The 18,894-nt window shown below is 36.5% G+C and overlaps 1 protein-coding gene across 1 annotated transcript in view; it reads right to left on the bottom strand.

Annotated features, from left to right (window-relative positions):
* Window positions 1-18,485, bottom strand: part of jim — a 214,309-nt gene extending 195,824 nt beyond the window's left edge. Inside the window, exon 1 of the mRNA XM_067757245.1 lies at window positions 18,043-18,485. The gene's annotated coding sequence lies outside the window, so the exon portion shown is untranslated. The remainder of the gene's footprint in view (window positions 1-18,042) is intronic.
* Between the last annotated feature and the right edge of the window lie 409 nt (window positions 18,486-18,894).

The following is an 18,894-nucleotide window of genomic DNA, read 5'->3' as shown; positions in this document are numbered from 1 at the left end:
AATATGCAATATCCCACCCTTGCAGAAGAAGACAGCGCATTACCAAGGGAGACACGAGTCACCCTGGCCCAACATCGTTCTGCATACTGTAACAGGTTAAACTCTTAATTGTCCCGAATCAACCCCGACATACGTAATGTATGTCCTGCAAGCGACGTGTCGCCACATGACACCAACCATCTTTTCAATTATAGCCCCTGTTTAAACAGCCAGTTTCCTTGGACTCCCGTTAGAGGACTTTGATGACAGTATGTGAGTGGTGGTGCCCATTGAATGGGGCCAAGCACTGTTAATACAACAACAACAACAGCCCAGACACTTCATACTTGGGTGTTTTTTTTCACATGAGCATTTCTCTGCGTGAGTGATGTCAGACCGAAGACTATGTAAGTTATACGTGAAAGCACGAAGTTCTTAGACTAACTCCCCTGGGTAGGATAAATGACACCGACAAGGAGATGAGTGGTAAAATTTAATTGAATACGAATGATGGCTCCGATAGACTTTGGTTAAAATATTTTTGCGTAAGTTCTATTCAACCTAAGCACCCACAAGTCCTATCTATAGATAAGATAAGATTTAAAGATGCTATGGTAGCCCAGTAGCCTCATTCTACTGTGGACCTGTCGCTGTAGAGCTAGACTTTTTGCTTAATGCTCCTCGGTATCGCCTTCAGTTCCCTCTTAAAGGGAACCTCACCTTAAAATAGTTGTCAGAATTCAACGAGTGTGGGAAGCTTTCTGTGCTTTCGGATAGAGAGTACTGCCAACTAATAATATATGTTCTTTTGGTCTACTTAGCCGCTTTTGGCAGCCCAATCAGATGAACTGCGTAAGGCTCTTCATAGTATTACTTTTAACGTCGGGCGACCAGAGTATGCAACTACCTCCACTTTTTTTGAGTTCTAGCAAAATATCATTGAGTACAAAAATCCTGAGATATGGAAAGAGAACTCCTAGTAGAACGTAGTGATCGTTAGGGTTTGCGTTTCGGGCGGACTAGTGCATTAGAGACTCTTTCCTAAAAAGTTGTATTAAGGAATAATTTATATAAAGCATTTAGTCTCACTTGAAAAATCATGAGATACGCTTACAACATCTCCTTTCACTATTATCTTGAATCAAACAAATATATAAATCTTCTAAATTTTAACTTTAAGACTCACGTGCGTTTGCCGATTCCACACCTTTAAACGTACTCTAAAATTCACAACCAACTCTTTGCATTTGTATTCTAGTTCTAATAACCCATTCTCTGTCGGTCCTCTTTGCCGTCACGCTTCATTCGCGCAATTCCTGCAATTTTCCACACCCCGCCACCCACTTTCTATACACAAACATATACACTTTGCCGTCACCACATAGCCGGCAAATTACCTTGATGCTCCCTGCCTAGACTTCTATGTCAAATACAAGTGAAATAGAAAGTGAAGCCTTTGAATCAGACCAAAAATAATAAAATCCGTTGGTAAAAACAAAAAAACAAAAATGGAAAAATGAAAGACTTGTACTCTCTGTTGTGTGGCTACAAATCTAAAAACAAATCAAACACAAAAATGTTCAACAACAAAGTTTTTCATGCGCTGTTGCAATCGAGGAGTGAAGTTTTTAGCGAGCGAGACGTTACCAAATGACGATGAGTGCCACTGAACACGGCAGGAATGCAAAATAATTTACATATCGTATGTATGCTTGTATGTATAAATATGCTTTAATTTATGTAAGTAACAATCATGTAAGACTGGGAGATATCGGATTAAATATGTACCTATGTGGTGCACAGACAATTATGCTCGTATGGGTAATGCAAAAAGACCTGCATCTATATTATATACTACATATGTATGTACATTTATATGTGTATACAAAAGTATAAAGTTATGTTTATATTTCTGGGTGAAATCAATGGGAAACGTTGCCAACAAAGTTTTATCTGGTAGCATATCATACCAAACCTACTTACATATATGTAGATATACTAATGCACAGTCTGTGCCTGAAAAATGGAACAAATAAATTTTGTTAGTTTCCCTCTCATTCCCCCTCTCCCTTCCCCCTCTCTTTAACTTTCTCTCCTTATCGCTCCCTTTCTGTCTCCATATCCCTCCCTTCCCCTGCTCTCTCTGTCCCTCCTCATTCCTCTCCCTTTTCCACCCACTCTTTCTTCCCAATCTGCTCCCCTTTCCACCTTGTTTCCTTTCGTTATCTTCTTGTTTATTTCATTCTCCTTTTTCTTTCATTTTCCACTTTCTTATCCTTTTTATCTCTTAAGTTTTTCCTTTCCCTTTCCTTTTGATTCCTTTTTCTTTTTCCTTTTCTGTTTCCTTTTACTTTTGCTTTTCCTTTTGACTCTTATTATTTTCCTTTTTCTTTTTCCTCCTCTGTTCGTTCTTCCTTTCCTATCTCTTTTCTTGACACTTTAATTTTTTTCCTTCCCCGTTCCTTTCCCTTTCTTTTCTTCCCTTTAATTTCTCTTTCCTCTTCGCTTTCATTTTGCCTTTCGTAGAGGCGGTTCCCTTTCCCCCTTTCGTTTTCTTCTCTTATTTTTCCTTCTCTCTCCTCGCTTTTTCTCTTCCATCTACCTCTTCTTTCGTCCTCTCTAACCATAAATAAGAGTATATTGGTACATGTTAATGCTTCGGGTCGGAGCAGTACTAAGTAGCATTAAGAATTGTCCAGAGCTTTGGAGCCGTGGTGGACTCAACCAACCAGAAGAGCGAGGGCTTGGCACGGCTTATAAGAAAAGTAGACGCAGGTCGTATAATGAAAGGAACTTTGCGCCGAACAACCCTTGCTCCGCTAAAGGGCCACGGGCTGGAAATAAAAGGCGGCGATTCACGTGAGACGAAGATCAAAATAGTATCCTTCCAAAGAACAAGATGGTGGAGTATATGTGGTACCTATAATTTGGTAATATGTCCTGAGGTATGAAGAGTATTTATCTGCGCCTCCGGGCTTTAATGTAAGGAGAGCAGACGAAATAAGTGCGTAGCAGTGGAGCTAGACAAGGACCTTAAGTTAACGGGAACAGAAGCTAACATTTATGTAGCGGCAGCGACAAAGGTGTTTGAAGAGGTCCAATAGTTCTATCTTAGTGAGCCGAGACCGCTACCAAAAGAAGAAGCTAAGACCAAAAAAATACGTTCATCCAATTTTGGAAAAAGCTAGACAGTCAAGCACGATGTGTGTCGATGATTCCACCTCGTCATCCTACCAATAGCTGCAGCAAGACGGGGTCTAAAAGCTCAATGATGCGGGGCTTAGTAAAATGGCCTTGAGTAAACCTCGCCTGGCCCTTGAAGAAGATAAAGTGGCATTGAGCGAGCCTCTCCTGAACTTGAGAAGAGTTCGTAGAGTTCCCTTACACAGGGGTCCGTCAAAACCCAAATCATCATTGATAGGTGAGTCTTTGCGAACCCTATAATATCAACAGAGCACCTGCTATTCTTTAATGGCCGGAAGGATATCCGCACCGTGCAGGAGGTAGTGCCCTGCCAGAGATTGTTTTAGCTGCTTCGAGGCCCATCTATACAGGAACAGACCATAGGTGAATAAGGGTACTCGGTTTTCCCTACAGCTAACTACATTCGATTAATGTATGCCCATGCAAACTAGGAGATCTGCGTACTCATTAACAGCCACATTCTAAGACCACGGATCTATATGATTTTGAAATAGAAATGCAAGAGTGGTCATGAATTCTTCCTTTGAACTTCCGGCTTTAGTAGCCCCTTGGTTATCGGAGTAGATGTTAAATTCTCTAACCGCAGCAGCGCTGAACATTATTTCATCCAACGCATCACTTAAAGCGGAATCTTTCGCTTGGAAGACGCTACATTGAAAGGACAACTTAAACTTGCAGCATATATCAAGCTCCTGACAGAAAACTCCCCTCTAGCTTTCCCATCCAACTTCGACTCATCCGTTAACCAGTTAAACAGTCCTCGAGGGGATGACTATTCTGAAGTTTTAACAAGCGACAGTTGTTAGTGTGTCCTATTTGGGATGCAGTCAAGGTAGGTTAGAATGCTGGAATGTCCTAGATTCGAAATGCCTTAGCCAATGTAGCGAGATGGGGTCCGAGGCGCCTTGCCCGCAATATCCACCAGATGAGCAGCAGCGAACAGATAAATTACAGAGGTAAATTTATCAAATTTCGCCAGTTCGAATCTTTCTTTATTTTCGATATTTTAAAAAACCCTTCTATGAATTTTGTAAATGAAACTAAGCAAACCAATTTCAAACCCGTTTTCGAAAAAGTTCGAGAAAATTCTACGAAAAGTTTGAACTTTTAATTTGCAGTTTTCAGAATTTTTTTGAGTGTGCAGATTTGAATCTCAATCAATTTGTAGTCTAACAAAGTTTAAGTTAAAGATCACTCAAAATTTTCTTATGGAAGGGAAAATTTGTCACACTTTTTAAGGGGGAGAATCTTAAACACGCTTCAGAAAAAAAATTGTTAAAAATCTATACGGATTTTGAGAGACCTTGAGATTGAGCTACAAAACTGCATACTCAAATTAATTCTGAAAACTGCCAACAAAAATTTTGTAAAACTAGAATTTCGAATTTTTTTTGAAATCTTTTTTGAAATTTTTTTAAATAGTTTTAGTTAAAAACTTCACAGAAGTATTTTCTTAAAATATCCAAAATATAAAAGCATTTATTTGATGAACTTTTTTAAATATTGTCACTGCTATTTTTTCTTTCGCTGCTGTATGTTCAACAAAAGATTCAATGCCAAAGTGGGTGCTAAGGGCCCATTACTGATACTTAGCATAGACTTGACTTGACTTGGCGTAAACTTGGCAACTTAGCCACGATTATACTCCACTTAGCGCATACAATCTGGCATCATAATCAGCGTTGAAATTTATTTTTAAATAAATGTCAATTTGTATGACAAAATGTCAAAATGAAATGGAAACAAGCAAATGGCATCTCAAAATGTAAACGTCACTTAGAACTTACATAGAAAATCAAAATTCAACGGACTTCTAAGTCAAGTTAAGTGTTGCCAAGTTTTGAGTAATCAGTAACATGCAATGTTCATTTAAGAGAACTGTAAGTGGCAGTTCTCAAGTCAAGTCAAGTCTATGCTAAGTATGAGTAATGGGCGCTTTATACTAAGCGCTGATACCAACGGTTCACAATGTCAAAATAATTTTCGTCAATAATGAAAATTATAAACTAAGCAACTGCATACTTCGTCCCATTTTGAGGGCAGATAACTGTGTGCATGAGAACATATGTAGATGTATAATTTTCAATGCATAAAAACGACTAAATAACAGATCAAAGGAAATGAGTTTTCATTTAACACTCAAATCAATGTGCATTTTGCATTTCCATAGTCGATAAAAGCAAAGGTAAGTACACACATCCATACATACATACCACATATGTACGCACACATATATGTTTGTATATGTGTTGCCAGTTTGGTATATACAAAAATTCAAACGGAGATTATACGAAAACAAATGCAATGCACCTGCATACGCATTGCACACTATAAGTAGCACTTGCGCCCCTCTACCCATTTTCACTCTCACTCGCCTCCTTTTAACCATACTTCTACCAAACAACGCACAGTGGCTTCCTGTCCGTTAACTATTTGCGTCTCAGTCGCTCCAATGCTTGAAAATGGGATTTATGCCGAACATTTTCGTTTAAAGTATCATTCAGGAGGCGAAATGGCAGTCCGTTATATGTACACAATGGCCAACATGCGACAGCAGCAACAACAAGCCAAAAGTACTACAACTACTTGACATGTGCAGTGAGCGACGCGCTGCACCCAAAAACAGTAAAAAATTTCCCTATTTTCAACAAAAAAACAAAAGAAAGACTGCATAGACATACATCCACACATACATATGGACGTACATAGTTTGGTATATATATAAAAGTGAAAATTTGTATGCGCCTTGATTGTCGTGCTTATCATTCGTATTATTTCGTGTATATAGATAGATACGTACACAGCTCGTTGGTCGAGTTGGCCAGCTTGCCGTTTAGTGCATTCACCCGGCCACCACCTTGTCTGGTCAGCCCTCTTAGCACACACATATAAGGTACTTTAGCCCCATTACCAACCACCACCACCACCCAACTCCACCTTCAAATTGCAACAGCTGCATAGCTCTCAGTTCTGTTTGTTGCTTTTGTTTTTGAATGTTTTAATTTATTTTTGGGGAATGTTTGGAATATATGAACGTGTTTTCACTGCCATATCGCACATGCTACTCAATCACCCTTGACGCCAAAGCAGATAGGTATATACATAGATACATATGTACATATCTAAATCTACGATATACTTTTTCATCAAACATTTCCAAAGGATGTAAGATTCCAGACAGAAACTCATAAAATTAAAGCCAGCAACCTATTTCTCTCAGAGCTCCTAGTCAGGTAGCGAACCTTAAAATCGAAAGTTGGGCTATTTAAAGAGTACTGCGCAAGAAAGTGTGCGCCTAGTCCTTAAAGGGAGTGAGACGCGCTAGATCTCTTTCGCAATAACTGACTCCCATAGTCCCGGTTGGTTGTAGTTATGATTACTCAGTTCTAAATATACTTAAGTATTACCATGTGAATAGAAAGACGACCCGTCCGACCGTAGCCGTAAGCGAAAAAAACTAATCTGACGGTGCAAAAATGTGGACCTGTTCGACAATACCAGTGACATTAAAAAGAGAATCTATGCTACAGTATTTGTTCAGGCATAAAGGGATACAATTGGTCCTTCATAGGGCATATTCAAACAAAACACAATACATATAAAGAATATCTTCCCAACATTACCGTGAAGGTACAAAGCGAGCCTGTTCTAAAGCACCCTTGACGACACAAAGGGGAGCAGTAAGAGGACCTGTCAGACGGTACCTGTAAGCTAAAACTAAGAACCAGACAGACCTACGTACGTTACAAAGGCGACTTGTACGACAGTACAGTCAGACATTAAATGGTACAATTAGTCTCTGAGCAAAAAGGAGGAACTATCTAACAGTACCCGTAGGGGTATAAAGCAAATCAGCCCGACAGTGTCCGTTCAATCATAAGCAAGTATAATTAGTCATTCACGCGCACATGCTCAAATTAAAGACACCACTTATACCTATATAAAGATATTAGAACTGGATATAGTCGCAGGCTTCTTTGGCCAGTAGTACATCGGAACCTGGCGAGAGGACTTGCCAGTCGAGCACTTGCTAAGCTGGCACACCTCGCAAAACTAACACTGCAAAGGACCAGCGGTTTTCCAAAGTTTCCATTTGCATCCACCACGGGCGCATAAGTTCCAGCTCAGCCTTAAAGACCCGCATGAGAACTACCGGCAACCGCTATACCCTGGCACCCAAAATTATTTCATCGAAAAGTAGTACGACGAGATCGTAAGGAAGTTCAGGTACACGAAAACCACATCGGACGACACTATTTCGGGAACCAGCGTTTTGGTTGCTATCTGAATGTCCTAGCAGTTGTTCAACTTGATAGCTGCGACTTCCAGAGACAGAGTTCCCAACAGAGTACCAAACAAAATCACTGCCCATGCAGCTAGGATTCCTCCCTAAACAAGTTAGGTGAGTTTCCCACTCCTCTCCATTGTGGAGAGCATGCGTTGTAAAGCTAAGAGACAGAAACTGGCAAACAGTACCAGGCAAAGGTCTGGCGACCTCAAGTTCCTCGCGCAAAGAGGGGATTGGATGACCTAAAACGTTAAACGTGGTCATATCAAATCGTTGCGGAGATGGTCAGACTAGTATTTTAATTGCGCTATTTCCCTGAACGTACTGGATCCATATCTAGCAAAGGACTATCAACACCATTACAACTCGTCAAAATCTTTGGAGAATCTCCTTATCAATACAAGAAGAAGAGGACGAGCCACCAGTGTTTACCAATGTTCCGAAATGCAGCCGAAGCTTCCTAGCTCTACCCTCCGTATTAAGTCAAATTACTTTACTTTATGTTGTCAGCGATACTCCGTCAGTGGAGGGTAGTCTCATGTTGAAATCTTGTACAAGTACAATTTTGGGTTATAAAACAATTTCTGAGGATTTTGAGCAACTAGCCAAAAGGTCCGAAAATGGTCCCCTGACAAGGACTGCAAGGTTATTAACATAGACCACCATGAGCTGGGTGGATTCATTAGAAGCAATTTAGAATAAGTCCAATGAATCCGCCTACCTCATGGTGGTCTTTGTTGACGACCTGGCAGTCCTTGTCAGGGGACAATTTTAGGATCTTTTGCAGACATACCTGAGGTAGTGGCAAGTTGGTCGAAATCCTCACGATTACCCCAGCGGGTTAGGGGGATTAGAATATACCCGCGGTAGGTATGTCTGTCGCAAGAGGCGATTAAAATACCAAAGTGGTACAATGGGTTGTGTAGCGCAACCCTTTCACGGGGTTGCCAACGCAATATATAGCTTCTCCAACCCAATTGTCAACCTCACCTACTCGTGACGAATCCTGTTTCTTTAACAGCCGAGGCTCTGGTGACCCCAAGTTCCTCATGGATCTAGGGGGTGGTAGGGTGTTATGGCCTAGAAGGTTTCATGTGATCATACCAAATCGTTCCCAAGATGTTCGGGCTAGTACCTTAATGGTGCTTGTTATCGGAATGTCCCGGATCTGCATCCGGCAAAGGACCATCAACATCGATAATACTCCCCAGGGCCTTCGTGGAGTGTCCTTATCGCTACAGCAACAACAACAGGTAGGTGGATTAAGATTTGTAAACTACAACTAATTATTACGAAATTACGCGATACACTTTCGAGGCGATTTAGGCCGAGCTTCCCTTTCAATAGTTTTTCCTACAAAATTGGCATGAAATATATTTTTTTAGAACATAAAACCTTCGAGGCGTTGGCGCGCTTGGTATATTCACACTATTGCGGCCAATAGGATTTCTCAATGACAGAGATATCTACTAACCAGTGCTGCCAAATTAACTTACTTAGCTGAACACCATTGTAGAAGAATTTACATCGCTGGCTCCCAATAGCACTTAACTACATATTTATCGCTGTCATCACGCAGTTTTGTACATCAACACCTCAAAAATGTAGCAACACTCCGCCCAATTTTTAAGCATTTCATGAGAGCTTTTACGATGGGAACCCTCCTGGCAGTTCAATTCAGTTCTAGCACCCAAACGACCATTACCAACTACCTGCTCTACCCAACAAGCACCCCATGCAAATAATGAACGCACCTCATTTCTCATCAAACGCCATGCACCCTTTCGTGTTAGCAACAAAAAATGTTTTAATTTCTTTTGTGTTGCTACAAAACGTCGGTTGTTTTTCTTATCTTTTACTTTCATTGGCGATTTGTTTTTGTTGATCGTCTGTGGTGTCTGCTGCACTGCACTGCTACCAAACTACAAAAAAAAAGTTACCTATGCGCCCCGGTGTTGTTTGCTTGGTTGTGCGTTAGAGCCACCTTACTAAAATGCTTGTCTATAGAATAAGTTGAAAATGTATATGATTTTACTTGGCTTATCAAACTTTTCATGTTTTCACATAGTTTGTTTTGATAACAACACTTGACGTTTACGAACGCGAAGAAGAGCTGGAAAAGTTAAAAAAAAGTGAAAAACCGATACTTTATGGCAAATTTTGATAGATAACATGAATGGTGTTGTACACTGCAGTTAGTTATGTATATGTTGTTGTTGTTTGTGTTTCTAATATATACTAGCATTGTACATATGTAAATACATATCTATGTTTACTTGAAATATGTTTGTTTGCATATTGTTTAGAATTTTACTTTGACTTTCATCGAGTCTGATGAAGCGGGCCGGCAACCGCACAGTGAAACGAGCACGCCCAGAAGTAGTAAAAAAATTGTAAAAAATTTAAAATGAAACTTTATCCGAGAGAAATATGAAGTTGTAAATATTGCGATCGCTTTCCGGACCAATTTAAACAAAAATTAATATATGTGACCCGGCCTATGAAAAGGTGGCTTATGACTAAAAAAAAAAAAAAAAATTGCGAGAAACAGCTGTTAAAGATAAACAATACATTTCTTCAGTTTCTTAGTAGTTTCCTTTTTTTTTTAGTCATAAGCCACCTTTTCATAGGCCGGGTCACATATAACTATTATTTTGCGAGAGAAATAAAAATTAAATAAATAACTGTTATTTTTCGACCAAAATAAAAAACTAAAAATAAAAATAATTTTCTGAGCGTAATAAAAACTCAAGGTCAGCTTAGAATAAACCGGCCGGTCAATAAGGATGTCACCCAGACTGAATATGCCCATAGTTTGTTGTCCAGAATTCGTTTGACCAAGTACCCAGCTGGTTAGGGGGCTTGGAATATACCGGCGGTGGGTATGCCTGTTGTAAGAGGCGACTAAAATACCAAATTGATTCAAGGGGTTGTGTAGCGCAACCCTCTCAAGGGGTTGCCAACGTATTATACAGCTCTTCCAACCCAATTGTCAACTTCACCTACCCGTGGCGAATCTTGTTTCATTAACAGCCAAGGCTCTGGCGACCCCGAACTCATGATGGATCTAGGGGTGGGAGGGCGGTGTGGCCCAGAAGGTTGCATGTGGCCATACCAAATCGTTCCCGAGATGGTTGGGCTAGTACCTTTATGGCGCTTGTTACCGGAACGAACCGGATCTGCATCCGGCAAATGACCATCAACGTCGATAACACTCCTAAAGGCCTTCGGGGAGTATCCTTATCGCTACAACAACAACAACAAGTAATGTTTTAAAATAACTCCATCCCTCCGTGTAATACTAGAAGTTTTCCAAGAGCTAGCTTAATTGCTCTCTGCAGATCTGGCAATCCTGCCACACCTTGCAGATGGAGCCTTGATCTGGCAAGCGCACTATTATTTTCTGGGCGAAATAAAAAAAATTTTAATTACTATAATTTTAGGTTCACTTAGTGATCATTTCGGTATTGTTTTCGATATCATTCGGCACTATTTTCGTACCGTTTCCAGATTTCTTTCGCTACTACTTTCGGTATTATTTGGGACTATTTAGGTATTTTTTTCGGAATAACGTCGGAATTGTTTTCAGGTTTACTTCTGAACAATTTTTTATACTCAAAAAGGTAGTTGGAAGTTCTTTTCATGTTGGAACCTGTTTTTTTGGACAAAGTAAATCACTTTGCTGTTTCCGTGTGCTATCACGTGTCACTTCAGAAAGAGAGCGAGATTGAATGGGGCCACTTCGGGATACTCAGATTATTGCTACACTTAATAAGCAGTGCTGGTACACCAAAATATGCGGCTTTAGGCGGATATCTGTCTTACTATATATGTAAATATATTTTCTAATTCTGGGTTCTGTGCTCGGCCGTGCACTCGATGCATAAGAACAATTTTCGAAGAAAACGTAATCGCCGATGCAAAGAATGAAATCGCGGACATAATAGAGATGTGTTGCATTGAGCAAGGCATGAACAAATGACGGGAGATATGGTATCGCATTTGCATGCTTAGGAGCTTAGAAAACAAATATTGTCGTAAGGGACACAATATCGAAAACAAAGTTTGGATCTGGGACTCGGTTCAGATATCCTTTTACAAATAATGAGTACCTGATAGTATCGTGATAAAAATACAAAATATCCAAAATATTGATACAAATATCACAAGATACAAATTTTCTACCAAAACAAGATTTATTTAATCCCAACAAATGCAAACTGAGGGCACTCCTAGCCCATTAGTTTTTGATGTTATCCATACATGTTATATAGCTTTGTGATTGATTTTTTACTGATGGATGGTATTTTCTAACAAGTGCTATGTTGGGCTGATTGAAAGGAACAAAAATCACGCTCTACAAGTCGATCATAATACCTGTCCTGATGTATTGCTCGGAATCATTTACGATGTCGAGATAAGATGAGATGATTCGTGAAGTGTACAAGAGAAAAGTTCTCAGGAAGCTGTATGATCCTGTCCGTAATGCCGACGGCGAGTATCGAAGACGGTAATATGATAATCTGTATGAGCTTTACGCAGATATAAAGATAGTGCACCGAATAAAACCCCAAAGGCATCGCTGGCAAGGTCATGATATGCGACGAAGACGCTTCGACCAAGAAATTACTTCAGTCGACATAGCAGTTTGGAAGCAGAGAAAGTGGGAGAGCACCACTGAGTTGGGTGAGGCAGGTGGAAGAAGGAGATTGACCTCCCTTGGTGCTCCCAATTCAGCGTCAGTTATCGCTAAGCAGGGCTGATGTGACTTGTGAATTAGGAGTATCGATTAGAAACTATCGTCATTTAACGACAAAAGTATCGATGAGGTATCGTTCGAAATTCACGTCGCTAATGATCATTGAGCGCATAGCTTTATTTTTTTATAGGGAAGAAAATCTGAGACTAACTCGAAAAAAATTTTTTTAAAAAAATTAATGCGAATTTTGAGAGACCTATAACTTGTGCTTTGTGAGACTAAAACTGATTGGACAATAAAAGAGCATACCTATAAAAATTCAGAGAAAAACAGAAAACTCAGAATCAAAAGTACGAATTTTTCGTAAAATTTTCATAAATTTTCGAAATTTTCGTTTTTCTTATATTGCGACAGCAAAGGCTCTGTGCAAAATTTCATTGATTTCTTACACTGTGCGCTGATAGCAGTGTTAGAGACGATGTCGGTTACGATGTTGTTAGACTGTCAGAACAGACCCTGCAAAAAATCGTGCGATTAATCCCTAAAGAGATTGGTCTCCGATTGATCTTTTTTGTCTACAATTGGGCATAATTACTTTAGTCCCTTTTGGGTATAGTTGGGATTAATCAATTTGAAATCTATGTAGCCCATTTTAAGAAATTAAAAAAAAAAAGCTACAGCGAAATGAGTAAAATAAAAAAAGATTACGGGCGATTAAATAAAATTTTTTAAGAAAATTCGGATCCCTATACAGAAAATAAATGACGACTACGTCGGAGTTAGGGTTACATTTTCGGAGAATATTTTTTTCTCCTCTTTGAAAAGCGGGCAAACAACTTACATCAAATAGTTTTGGTGGCTTAGCAAATCCTTCGATTGTGTTTTTACCATGAAAAATGCAACTGGTCGCTATTTGAGTCCTTATTTTACCGAAAAGGGCCTAGTCTTCATATGTTACCATAAAGGGTACAAAGGGGATTGGTACTATCGATCTCCTTTGGGAATAAATGGGTACAACTAGCCTCTTCATAGGACATGCTCAAACAAAAGGGAACAGTTCAACTCATACAAACAATTAATTACTGGCATAGGTCGCATACTCCTTTGCAACTCCTGCCGGACTAATCCTGGACTAATCGCATTTTTGTAGGGAAATTACAGCGACCACCAAACTATCGGCTACGACAGCGATGCTTGCTTAATAATTAACACTAATACAAAACAAAATAACTCAAAAACATCGAAAGATAACGCAAATGAAACATAAAACAAAGAAAATAATTTACTTTTCAAATGCAATACAATTTCATACACCAAATTAAAAAAAAAAAAAACAATTAAAAGAAAAATCAAAACGAAAAGTATGTGCGCCTGATCAACGATATAGCATAAATAACGAAAAGAATTAAAAAGCAATACTCGATTTAGCAGTAAAGACAAAAGCTTATAAAAGAAACACAAAAATCAAAACGACAATTACCTACGAGCATGAAATGGTTGTAGGCTACGTGACATATACATACATTCATAAATATGTATGAGCATAGTTATGATTCACTAGAAGTTGCTACTCTAATGAAAAGCTAGACACAGCCGCAGACGTTGGCGGTATTTCCCGCCAAAAATCGCTCACACAAGCGTAGCTCGCAACTATGAAAACTAACAGTAATTTTATGTTTTGTGTTTTTTTTTTGTTCAGTGTTTGTGTTTTGTTTCTTGATTTGGCAGTTTTTCTTTTATTTTTTTAGTTAAGGTCGAGTTTTGCTACTAAAAATATGGGGTAGACATAGATACATAAATGTTTTGTGAATGTGCGTCTCTTTGGGTAAGGTGGTAAGAGTATTGGTTGAAGTTTTGAGTTTTCAGAGTAAATTAAAAATGGGTTATGGGTATCATGAGAGATATTAATTTGTTGTTTTGTGCTGCTTGAATTCTTAAGGAGTTAAATATTTTGTTAGAATGAATGGTATGTAATTAAATACATGAATATTTTTAATTTTATTAGAACTGAGCAATTCAAACGAGTAGTTGGTTCAACTTGGTCGTCCAGTTACAGTGAAGCCGTGCTATAGTGAGCGTCGAATATTTTGCACATGCAAATTTTATTTGTAAATGGTACTAATTGAAGTTTTGAAATTTGTGTAATATAATAAAAATTGTTTAGCAATTAAAATTGACGTCTCATAACATTGTATGTAACCGCGAATCAAATCAAAATTTTAAACTGATTGTAAGAAGCTTTCCAAAAATTGATTTGAAGATATAGCCATTATTTTAATGTTTCAATATTCTTTTTACCTGTCTTATCTAAAAATCAATTAGTGGTCCTATGTTTTAACTGTTATTTCCATAATAATTTCAAAGAATTTTTGCAGGTTTTTTTTTAACTTTATATCTCTATCTTTATTTATTTTTTAATTGCATTTAAGTTTCAATTCGGCTTTTAGATTTTTCACTTAATATTGTAATCTATTTAGAATTTTTTCAATTATATGTATATATTTTTATTCTTTTTCATGCTTTTTTTATATTTATTTTTTTTTTTGTTTGTTGTGCTAGTGTGCCGTCGCACACAAAATTTAAATTTTTTTTCATTAATGATTATCTTTAATTGCCTTTGGCTTTTTTTACCAATATTTTTATTTTTATATTTATTTTTAAATTTTGAAATATGGTTTTTCCTTTTTCTATAAATTTGATTGTTTTTTGCTATACTTTTTGTAAGGAACATTTTTCTATTTAATTGGCCTTTGTTTTTGTTTGTTCTAAATTAAATTTTTTAAATTGCGATAACATGAAAATATTGTGTAAAAGTTGATTACTTTAACCTTTTTTCCATTACTATTTTCAGTTTTTTTAGCATATGCTGATGACATTGATATCATCGGCCTAAACACCCGCGCTGTTAGCTCTGCTTACTCCAAACTGGAAGAAGAATCGGTAAAGATGGGTTTGATGGTGAATGAGGACAAAACGAAGTACCTGCTGTCATCCAGCAAAGAGTCAGCGCATATGCGTCTTGGCAACCACGCTATTGTTGGCAGCCATAATTTCGAAATAGTAAAAGACTTCCTTTATTTGGGAACCAGCATCAACATTAGCAACAACATCAGCACTGAAATCCAGCGAAGAATCAATCTTGCTAATAAATGCTACTTTGGACTAGGTAGGCAATTGAAAAGTAAAGTCCTCTCTCGGCGAACGAAAATCATACTCTACAAGTCACTTATCGTACCCGTCCTGCTATATACGGGCAGAAGCATGGACCATGACCACAGCAGATGAAGCGGCTTTGGGAGTGTTCGAGAGAAAAGTTCTTCGAAAGATTTATGGACCTCTACGCGTTGGCGATGGCGAGTACCGAAGAAGATTTAATGATGAGCTGTACGATCTATACGCAGACATCAACACAGTCCAGCAAATTAAAACGCAGCGGCTGCGCTGGTTAGGCCATGTTATGTGGATGAAAGATGATGCTCCAGCCAAGAAAGTGTTTCTATCGGAACCCGCCTATGAAAGCAGAGGTAGAGGGCGGCCCCCACTCCGTTGGAAGCACCAGGTGGAAAACGATTTAAAGTCCCTTGGTGTGACCAGTTGGCGCCGGTTGGCGGAGCTACTGGCGCGCCTTGTTGGACGGCCATAATCGTTTGGACGTTTAAGCGCCAATTAAGTAAGTAAGTAAGATGTTCAGTTTTTGTTATTGATGCATTTTTTTTTTTCTGCAATTTACATATTGATTTGTAAAAAGCTCATTTATTTTTTTTAATTTCAATTTTAAGAATATTTCAGAGTAAATAATTTTGTTTATTTTTTCATTACTTCTCGGTTCATCACGTTTCAAATTATATTTAATTTTAAAGTTTTTCTTTTAAGGTTTTTTAATTTTTTTGGCTTCTTTTAATTTTTTTACGACTTTTGTATTTGTTTTGCATCAGTTTTTTTTTTAATTTTTTTCTGTTTCTCAACACTTTTAGTTTGTAACACTTTTAGTTTATTGCAAGCTTCACACAAAATTTTTATTTGTTGTGATTGATAGTTCTTTCTCATATTATTATTTTTTATTTGTATTTTTTAATTTATAAACATTTTATACATTTTTGTTTTCAAAGAACAACTCCTGATGATGAATTCAGACTGAATTCGAAATATTGAGTAAAAATAAATTAAAACAATAACATATTTATTTGTTTTATTTAAAACCGGCCTTGAGCTCAATAAAATTTTAAAATATTTTATATTAATGGCCAAAAACATTCTACATTATTTTTGTTTTCGATATAAAATGGGATTTGACTGAGTTTATTTATTTAATTTAAATTTGTTAAATATTATGTTTGTTTTTTTTTTTTTTTTTTTTGTTAATTTGTTAAAATAATTTTTTAGGAAAGTTATTTGTTTCTATGTTTTTTGTTTAATTGATAAATTTGATTTTCAATCTTTTGTTTTCCATTTTTTGTATTTTATTTGCTAAGATTTTTTTTTGTTTTTTTTTATTTTAATATATTAAATTGACTGAGTTTATTTATTTGATATAAATTTCTTTAAATATTTTTTTGTTGTTTTTTTAGTAAAGTTTTTTATTTCTGTGCTTTTTGTTAAAGTGCATTTTTTTTGGTGGACTTATTTTTTATTATTTTATATTAATTTTTATTTGTATTATCAATTTATTTATTTTTATTTGAACTTTCAAATCCTATAACTATTTAAATTTTTTTTCCTTATATGTACTTCTTAGTTTTTTTTTCAGTTGATATATTTGATTTTTAAATCTTCTGATTTTCATGTTTTGTATATCAATTTCTAAGATTATTTGTATTTTCCGTTATCTTGTTTTTTTTTTTAATTTAATATATTATAATTTTTAATTTTTATAGAAATTCAGCAAAAACTTCCCTTTGTGGTTTTTGTTCTTAATATTTTAATTTTATTTTCATTCATTCATATAATTTTTTTATGAAGTTTTGGTCTATTTGGTTATAACCAGCTGTACTTCTACACAGGGTTTTATAACTTTGATTGGATTACCGTTAGTTGTACAGGTATAAAGGAATCGAGATAGATATAGACTTCCACATGTCAAAATCATGATTATCGAAAAAAAATTTGATTTAGCAATGTCCTTCTGTCCGTATGTCTGTCTGTCCGCACGTTAACATGATGACTTGAGCTAATATTGAGATATCTTCACCAAATTCATATTTGGACTCAGAATAGTTTGGTATTGAAAATGAAACAGTCAATAACCACGCCCAGTAAATATAAAAGAAGGAGCGCACATTGGAAAGTTGGCAGGAAAGGAGTCAACTTAGCGATATATAGTCAATTGACTGCGTTCTGCCTTTATACTTGTATCTCTCATAAATATTTTTACAATTTCTATGTCAAAATTTTAAAATCAAAGTTCAGCGAGAATATGTCATTGTATAACGACACATTTTTCGCTCATTTTTGTACATTTATGTATATAAAGGAAGTGCGCAAAATTTTCCAAATTCTGACGCGATTTCTAAATATCTCCCCACTTTGATGAATTGTCATTGACTTCGCAAACTATGTATGAATATTGTAGCTCAAAGGGATGCCTCTTAAAAATTAATCGCGATATTCCCCCTGTGCCGTACGATTTTTCTTAATGTATTATGTTGTTTACTGTCATCGGCCTATGAATTAAGTTTGAAATTTCAAGACTCTAGCTCAATGAGATATTACTTAAAAATCGATTGCAAGATTTATATGAAAAGCGGACATACATTCAACCGACCTAATATAAAGGAAGTAAAAATAAAAAAGACATCAAATTTAAAACACAAATTTTTTTTGTTTCTCACAGGCACTCATCATTGCAAAGTGTCTAAAAGTTACGTATACGCACCATGGGTCCCGCTTTTCACATCATTCCCAGCGGCAGCATATCGAACATTTTTCCCAACATTTTTTGTTTTATAAAAAAATTTAAAACATAACGCATATTACACTTTTCAAAAAATAAAGAACACAAAGCCTTAACGCCATAATACTTTTGCGTTTGCCTTTTTTTTACTTCATTTTCTTATTTTGCATATTTTCGACGTTTTGGCTTGCTGGCTGCAGCTTTGATGAATACACATTATTTTTCGCTTACTGCTAATTCTTCTTCATTTACTTTTTAGATAAAGTTACACATACATATAAATATGATGCATATGGGTGTATGTATATCTAGAGATGTTAAATATTTCTTTTTGAAAATTGATTTAATTTTAAAAATTTGTTGTGTGATTATTTTTTTAGAAAAATTTGTTTATTTTGATTTTGTTTATGAATACTAAAATTTTTCAATTGAAAAAAGAGAACGAATGTGTCAACACGGCCGGATTTTTCTAAACTAAACTTTAGCAAACGGATACCAATGATGTGGCTAAGTATGTCCAACCACTAAAAAACGAATAATATAATCAACAACAATACAAATAACAACAACTACAGTAAGATGCATGCAGCATTTGTATATAGATTGCATTAATATATTATAAATACCAAAACAAATACAACAAAATATACAAAAATAACAAAAATATAGCATTAAACGCATAACACATCAATGCAAACAACAACAGCAATAATAACAACAACAAAAAGAACAACAACAGCAGCGCATTTAATGTTGTAGTGTAATCAGCAAATATTGAATTTTTTATGCTGCAATGAACACAACGACGGAAATTGTGTGGTTACAGCTGCAGCA

This window comes from Eurosta solidaginis, chromosome 5 (genome assembly GCF_040869045.1).
Source record: "Eurosta solidaginis isolate ZX-2024a chromosome 5, ASM4086904v1, whole genome shotgun sequence".
Taxonomy (NCBI): Eukaryota; Metazoa; Arthropoda; class Insecta; order Diptera; family Tephritidae; genus Eurosta; species Eurosta solidaginis.
This window is presented reverse-complemented; position numbering and strand designations above follow the sequence as displayed.